At 41.2% G+C, this 8,901-nt stretch overlaps 1 long non-coding RNA gene across 1 annotated transcript; it reads right to left on the reverse strand.

Annotated features, from left to right (window-relative positions):
- Positions 1 to 557: 557 nt before the first annotated feature.
- On the reverse strand, positions 558 to 7,611 carry LOC133511821 (uncharacterized). Its single transcript, XR_009798041.1, has 3 exons — positions 7,379 to 7,611; positions 1,066 to 1,129; positions 558 to 771 (listed from the first exon to the last, which is right to left on the reverse strand). It is a non-coding gene; the product is annotated as an uncharacterized LOC133511821 (long non-coding RNA).
- Positions 7,612 to 8,901: the final 1,290 nt, after the last annotated feature.

Genomic DNA, 8,901 nt, shown 5'->3' on the forward strand with positions numbered 1-8,901 from the left:
TTACTGGATTTTGTATTATTATTATTTAATTTTAGGTGATTGATTTCTGGAAATGGAAATTCTGAACACCAGAGGGCAGCAACAATCAATTTTTAACAGTACACTGCTTGATGACTGCTTGTTACTTATCTTCTTTTTCTTCTCATGCTCACTCATTCACTAACTCATCCTTACTCTAAAAATCCGTTTAAATTTGGAAATGCGAGGGATACGTTAATTTTACAAAGACTAATATTTGTAAACGAATGTACATGATAATGATATAGTATGTGCGTAGGTGTCACGGTGTTCCGACTGGTAGTTACCACCACTGTTCTGAGAACCTGGGTTCAAATCCCAGCCCCACCTGCGTGGTGTTTACATGTTCTCCCCGTACCTGTGGGGGTTCTCTCCAGGCACTCTGGTTTACTCTCAGAAAAAAATGTATGAGTTACTATGGGGCAGCACAGTGTTGTCGTAGTAGTTGTAGTGTTGGCCTCACAGTTCTGAGGACCGTTCAAATCCCAACTCTGGCTGTGTGGAGTTTGCATGTTCTCCCCATGCGTGTGTGGGTTTGCTCCAGACATTCTGGTTTCCTCTCACATCCCAAAAACATGCAACATTAATTGGACACTCTAAATTTCACCTTGGTGTGATTGTGAGTGCAACTGATGTCTGTCTTCAGGTGCCCTGCGATTGGATGGCAATCAGTTCAGGGTGTACCTCGCCTCCTGCCCGTTGACAACTAGGATAGGTTTCAGCACTCCCGTGCCCCCTTGTGAGGATAAGCAGCTAAGAAAAAGGATGGATGGATGATTTTCTCAGTCTTGTCACACTTTTCACAATGTAGCTTGTTCCAGTTCAGCTATGTGGTGGCTCAGTATGAACAATAGCGGGCACAATGTAAAAGGGCAACATAGGTAAGAGATAAAGACGAATGTACAGTGAAGTGGATGTAAACAAGTTGAAATGTTGTTGGTTGGCTACTAAATAAAGTATGTAAAAAAAAGTCTGAGACTGTATAGTGAGAATACCAAACCTTTAGTAGAAAAACTCAAGTGATCCGTTAAACGGACCATGGCTTACTTGTCTAAACTCGAAGTTCCGTCCCACAGCTTCAGCTGGCGGGGCGGCCTGCTTCCATCTCCGCCTGTGCAGAGCATAATTTGTAGCTGGCTAGGAGTGTTGTCACCATGTTTACCTTAAAGTATCTCTACACAGCTGGCATGACTGCTACCCAGAACGTATATAGTACATCAGGCGAGTGAAGTGGTATCAGTGTGTAATATCATTGCATTTTAATGTTTACAAGTACAAGTGCAGACATACAGTATAGGTGACCAATACACATCTGCAATTATAACGATGTTCTAAAACTTCATGTCTTGTGTTTTCTACAGATACCAAAAGCAGTTCAATTTATTTCGATGTAATCTGAAGTGCTCATTAGTGGCATGCAAGGGTAGACACATAGGGGGCGGTGGCCCAATTCGTCCCCGACCCCCGCCATCAGCACATGTAGAGTATTTAGATTGAGAGAAATTTCCATCAAACACCCAGCAAATGTTTGCAGCTGACAGCATTTAAAAGAAGCCAAAGCTCCAGATTGAGTTCGTGATGTTTTCTTTAATGACATTCTTGAGTAATAGAAGTGACACATCAGAACAAACGTCGGCATGGCATGATCTGAACAACAATATAATGTCATGTACATTGTGCTCTTTATGAAATGCAATTGAGGACAAAATACTAACATTAATTTGATGGATTTATAGTTTATAGTTCATTTTGACACCATCAGTTTCATACTAAATCCGTTCCCAGATGAGTTCTACCTCCTGCCCATCACAGTGCTGTTGACAAATTAAGATGTGCAAGTCTCACTGAGTGCTCTGCATGACAGATGTTGTTCTCCAACACGCACGCTACACACGCACATACACATGTGAGCATGGACGCAGAGTGTGAGCAACGAAGTTTAACAAGCGCCACGGTCATGATGTGGTCAACTTTGCTTTATGTGCGTTCGTTGAGAAGCCACATGAAGACTTTTGGGTATTAAAGGACAAGCCTCAGTTGGCTGGGAGGGAATCTGTCATGCAAGAAAACTGTATCCCCCCTCCTTCACCATTTTAGTACTTTTCAATAATTCTTTCATGGTGATTTTTGGCCCTTTAACCAATTTTATTGTCTCCACCCTTCACTCATGTTTCCCCCTGCGTTTCTTTCATTTTGCGGCATATTAATTGCCTGTATAATACTCTCCATCTTAAATACCTAAAACCACTGGAATGTTGCATCTAAGAGGTGGGCGGAGCTGGGGGCACAGAAGAGGCCAATATAACCAATTAAGGAGGAGATTGGGGTAAGACAGACAGCTTCTAAATGGTGTAATAACAACCTACTAACATTTAATTACAACGAAATAGCAATAGGCACTTCTAATGACAGGATATATGCCAATGTAATTTCCTAATTATGGCTTTGCCGTAATAGCTGACTGTTAACATGGCATGGAGATTATAAAGAGGTGTCTCAACGCAGAGGTTCAACCGCAAGCTCTTGTAAAGTGTTAGGACATAATGGGCCCCTCGCGTGTATCGATCAGAGCTAGGTTAAGGGTAAGCTTGCAAAGGAATGAGGAAATCCATGTAAACTGGAGTGAGTGATGGAACAAGATCATTTCAGATTCATGAAACACTGCTACGCATACGTCAATTCTGCTTTTGTTTATTCACGTGTCAGCTGATTCAGGCTGGGCTTATTGTTTCCCGCTGTTTATCCACCCCTCACACACTATCCACAGCCATTCATGCTGCTGCCATACAACCATATGTCCATCGATCGCCATCCCTCCATTCATCATTCCATCTCTAACAAGAGGAGTGGATGGTGGCGTCCATTATTACAGAGGATCCCAGAATAGAGTCTCGTTTTATTACAAGTCCCTCTGGTTGCTGTGGCTACCCAAATTACAGGCCAGCCTTCTGACACATAAAAAAAAAAAAAAGTTGCCCAGCCGAAAACCAGCCACCTCAATAAAGGATGGATTAGAAAATCCTTTGCTTTTTTTTCTTTCGTTTCCTTTTTGAAAGGTTTTTCTGTACATTTTTCTTCCTCTGGAGTTTTGTTGGAGCACTGCGGTCCTCTCTCCAGTGGTTTTGCTCCCCAACCCTGCGGCGGGAAAATGCGCTCACTTGTGGGTTTCTGGGAAGGCAGTGGCGGACGAAACATCTGCTGAGAGCAAGATGTAAGTGTGTGTTTGTATGCGTGTGCCCGTTTGTACGCTTGTGTGTGTGTACAAAAACACACTGTTATCATGTTCCGGTTGACAGAGGCGTTGTTGGCGATAACAAAATCGTCTGGGAAAAAGTATTTCACAGTGCATTCAGTTTGTCAGTTCTGGAAAATAGCTGTAAAGCGGCAATGTTCAGCTGTTTCACTTTTTTTTTCCCAAGAAACAAAAAACGACAGCACTTGGAGCCTATTATTTTTAATACTATAAAGCAAATCAACATACAGCAAACAAAACATCTAAATTGTGAGAACGTACTCTTTTTCAGACCAGTTTTGTACTAGTCGTACTTACAGTCACAAACTTAAGGATGGATAGCCACTGGTCATTTGTTGCAGCAGACGACAGCGTGTGACATAACATCATAACATTGACATAGCACAAGCTCCAAAGTTCCATAGTGTGGATGAAACTATCACTATCATGAAAAAATATCCTCTACAGACAATGTTTTCAGTCACATTTTAAGTGTACAGGAGTTAACCACTGCTGAAATGCTAAGAAAAATGGATCAAACTTTTAAGATTGGTCGGGATTTGTAGTGTGACACTGTTATTTAGTGGCATGTTATAAGTAATGCCAGTGTGTGTAGTGTGTTACAGAACCATGTGTGTAAAATTGTGTTTGGAATTAATATTGAATTTTTTTATCATCCTGTGTACAGAATTTCAAACCCAAGAGCAAAGCCAACACAAATCTGAGCTAACAAATGTATCCACCCAGAGGAGCAGGACAACAAGATCAAAGATAACATACACACAACATCAGCCAAAGGCTAACGCAAAAAAAACTTTTGAGAAAATTGCAAAAAAATGGTGACAGTCAATTAGCAGGTAAAGCAATACAAGATAGACAAATAGAAGTGAGTACAATGTGGCAAAGGAATTATATTCTGGCAACTAATAGTGTTGTTACGTTCGCAAATGATTAATTCAGAAGAACAAATAATTTTAGTGAGTGACCTGAACTGAATCAGTTTATGAAATGATTTTTTGTTTTTGCTTGGCTGCCGCCCGCTGCAGTGAGCCAAGCGAGTTGCCTAGGAGCGAAAAAGGAACTGTCGCTCATTTCTGAATATTTGGCGAAGGACCAATGAGCAGCCAGCATCAGGCAGGGCCGTGTAGGCAGAGGAGGGACTTAAGTGGACTGAGTGATTCGTTCAGTGAACTGGTGTACTGAGGAGCTGAAGAGTGATGTGTTCATTTGTGATCCAGTATCTACTAGTACAATGAGTGAGTTATTTAGCAGAGGCAAACTCCGCATAGGGGTGGCCAGGATTTAAACCACGGTCCTCAGAACTGTGAGGCCAACGGTCTACAGTTGTACCACCGTGCCGCCCTTATAAACCTCACTAATGATAATATAGATGCATCAGAGGCTCAGCCATTCCACCACACTAGGGGACAGAAAAAAAAAAATTCCATCACAGAAACACAGGATCAATGACAAAATATTGTATTCAGATAGTTTTTTTTATCTACTGTGGCAACTGTAACATCTGGTTTTATGGTTATCATTTCTCTTTTCCTCTTTGCCTTCAATGATTTCCCTCTGGTAGCATCATGGGGGGAAAAAAAGCCATAAAACAATGCTAACACGTTTGAATCCTTTAGATGACGCTTTGAGTTTGTATGATACTTTCTGAATAATTACCAAATTTTACAAATTCTGAGTTGTTTGATTTTGGAGCTTCCACCACACTATGGTGACGCTTATTTTATGCTTCATGTTATTTTCAAATCATCAAGTATTGCTTTCAAATAAGCTCGAGCACATTAGAAGGACTGCACTTCCGATATCCTGGAAATTGAGAAAATTCTGGAAGATTTCCAAAGCTAAGCTTTGGCACTAATAAATAATACTAAACCAACGTCAACAATCAAGTTTAAAAAAGTACAAATTTTACATTAGGTAATGATTGGGACTAAGGGTAGGGTGATTTTTGGGGGGTCTTGCTCTTCTCATTTTAAGATGTGGCGTTTTGTTACACATAATGACATACTTTTCTGATTGGCTGCATGGTTTAAATAACTGAGATCATGCCGCCCAAATGTTGTATGTAGAAACATTTCTGGATAAAATAGAATCCAGACATGAAAACAGGTTGTGGAAATGATGTAGGAGAATATAAAGATCTGTAGGAGGAAGTTAAAACTGGGATCTAAAATTCTTTCATTAAGAAAAGGAGTGACGGTGATAAAAATAAATGTCGTATTTGTGGACTTTCACCCAAATCTCGCCTTTTAAATCCAAAATGAGGACTACAGCTCAGGATGCTTGCTCATTAAACGATATGAGGACTCTTTATCATGTGGCAACCCACAAGAAGTACGCCTGCGACCCATCTTGGTTTCTGAGCCATCATTTAGGAAGCCATGATTTAACAGGAAGTGTGAGTGCGGTGTGCGATGAAAGGATGGGATGAGGTGTGTGCGTGTCTACCCTGCACTCTCTTATTAGGTCACTGCGGTTGTAATGATGTCAGACGCTCACAAAGGAGTAAACAACAGCAGCACGCTCGTGACAGACATGAAAACGCTTACGTTTTTTGAGAGTCAAGTAGCAACATTAAACATCTAAATTAGAAGATATTCTTACTATACAGACTGTGACACGCCATGACTCTGTCGTGAAGACTTCAGACATCCGCAACCTGGAGCCCATCCCAGCCCATCGACTAAACGTCAATCCTTGTAACGATGGTCAGTTGGAAGCACACCATCTTGGTGGTTGACACTAAATCATATTTGTTTAAGATTTATGTCCCAGCATACAGAAACGATATGACACGAGCTCCATGTGGTTGATTTATGTGAACGATAGATAAGAATCAACTATTTGCACAAGTACTGAATATTATGTCACTTAAGACAGGACGTAGAGGAAAGCTATTTCAAGCAACCAAAGTTTTGTCTGCCACAGTAACGCACTTAGAGATATGTACAGTTCAAGCAGCTTTATGTCAAACAGTGGAATGTTATGGCTGGCCAAGTTTGTGCAACATTGGCTTTTTCATAACCTGAAGAGTAGACATGTGGCGTTGATGAAAAGCAGCACTGGGTGACCCGGTTTTGTGTGCCTGAGTCAAAGAGACACACTGGAAAGCACTCAAAATGCAACACATTGGGCATATAAGATGGATGTTATGACATTAACTAGTAACAATATTAAACTGCTATAAAACCAAAATACAGTACAGTACATCCATGACGTCAGGTCACATGCACACAGTTGAAACCAGACTTCTTACTTGGACGAAACAGTGCATAAAGATGTTTATTCCCCCCATGTTTTATCCAAGCTTTGGACTGATTGTAGCTGGGTCATGGGGCACTGGCCTGGAATTGAACCCACAGCATCGGAATGAAGGGTAGCAGCATGTACTTTCCTTTACACCACCATTGCCAATCAGGAATGAATGTTGATGATAAAATTCAAGCAAATCTAATATCCAACCTCCGTCAAATCCCAGAAGACTGGTTTCAGAATTGGTTTCGTTTGAGTCACTATCAATCATTTGCAGTAATTCTTGCCAGCCAGCTACTTAGTTTCTGCATTTCCGCCCACCTGCCTTCACTCAACGTCACAAAATCTCCCTTTTGCCCAAATATATAATTACAGTCTGCCTGTATGTAGCTAAATACGCCCCGGCGTAAGTCTGGTCTCCCTGGTCATGTTTTTTCCTCCCACCGGTCATGTTTGAAGCGTTTATAATTGGCAGAGGCATCGTGACGGGATTAGAGTCTCCTGGTTTGAACACTCCAACACCCCTGCCTTCCTATCCCACCCCTCATTTAAACAACCACAGCTTGAAACCCCAAAGAGTTCCAGAAACTGTATTATGTGAGGGATTTAATACATAACAATATCATAATATAATGAGCAAAAAGAATACAGATTTAGAGTTCATACATCATTATAGATGTTTTCAAAAGGTCGATCTCGATTAATTAAGATGTTTATTATCATTATCGACCCCCCCCCCCAATTCTGTATAATGCTCTAACACTGGATGTCATGTCACTTCTTGAAGGAACATTACAGATTTAAATAACCATAGATTATTTTCTAAGTCTTGTTAAAGTTTTTATAAGTGTTAATTACCTTTGCTGGTGCCTCTAAGACGCCTGTGGTGGAATTATCCACCTCTCACATTTCAGACGTGCCAAGCAGCTTTCTGCCATCCCAGGATACAAGACTTTAGAGTTTGTGAGAAACAATTCAACAAATATTGGAAAAAAACATTCTCTTAAAACATTTCTATGCTCTAATATTTGAAAAAAAAATATGTTTTTGATGGAAGTCTCATTTGTTATGGCTTTATGACGCTACCACAGTCCCACCTCTGGTCTATGTGCGTTTGTACAAATAAAGATTGTTTGGTGCATCAAAGCATTTCAAGCTCAAACGTTGGCGCTGATGGTCAGTGATGTCATCGGACATGTTGACTTTGTCTGAGTCACGACGTTTCTGGTCAGCAGAGCCCCTAATTCTTAGTTTGTGTCCCTGTGTCTCTCTGTTTCCGTTTCTCCTGTAACCTTCTCACTCCTCATTCCCACTCCCACTCTTTATTACAGATGACCAAGGTTGGAACTATTGCTAAAGGATTGACTTCTGCTTCGAGATAAACTGCTCAGCACATTTAAAAATTCTTTCTCTTCCTTTGCTTGTGCAGGTTAGCTCTGCTTACTCTGGCTTCTTCCCACAGAATGATTAACGTGATCTTGACTGAACACGATAGTGATCAGTGTAGGGTGTATCCCACTTCTTGAACTTGACTGGTCAGTTCATAACATTGCATAGTTCACTATGACATAATACGTGTTCAACCTCTAGATTCAAATCCACTACAGTTTATTGTATTTATGTGAGGCAGTCTTCCGTTGTTCTCTGTACAACTATTTGCAATATCAACTAAGTTTATCCTCTTCACCCAGAGGTTCTGCTGGATGTGTTCAGATTTAAAAAATCAATTTGAGGTAAAACTTAAAACCTTTTGGGGTATTTCTGGCAGTGCAACCTCTACCATATGAAAAAAGTGCATCGTTTTCACTTCAAATCAGCAGTAGTCACTCACATTTTGCCATCGATAAGTACCCTGGTGCCTTGATTTTACAAACATTATGAAAAGGTCTATAGGAAAGGCTCCAACTTTCTGAAGCACATTTGACAGATTTGTGGTAGACAACGAATGAATGGATGGATGGATGGATGGGATGATGTATTTCTGCTGTGATATAACACTGATAAATACTGATTGCTGAAGTCGTGAATGTCGATGCATCTATTTTCTTCTGCTTATCCGAGGTTAGGTTGCGGGGTCAGCAACTTTAATAGGGTAGCCCGAGGGGATCCTGAGAAGTTCCCAAGCAAGCCATAAGATATAGGTAGTCTCTCCAGTGTGTTTTGGGGCGTCCCGAGGCTCTCCTCCCAGTGGGACATGCCCGGAACACCACACCAGGGAGGTGTCCAGGATGCATCTGAAGGAGATGCCCCAGCCACCTCATCTAACTCCTCTCAGTGCAGAGGAGCAGCGGCTCTACTCTGACCCCTTCCCGGATGACAGACCTTCTTAGCCTATTTCTAAGTGAGAGCCTGGACACCCTGCGAAGGAACTAATTTTAGCC

Source organism: Syngnathoides biaculeatus, chromosome 14 (assembly GCF_019802595.1).
Source record: "Syngnathoides biaculeatus isolate LvHL_M chromosome 14, ASM1980259v1, whole genome shotgun sequence".
NCBI lineage: Eukaryota > Metazoa > Chordata > Actinopteri > Syngnathiformes > Syngnathidae > Syngnathoides > Syngnathoides biaculeatus.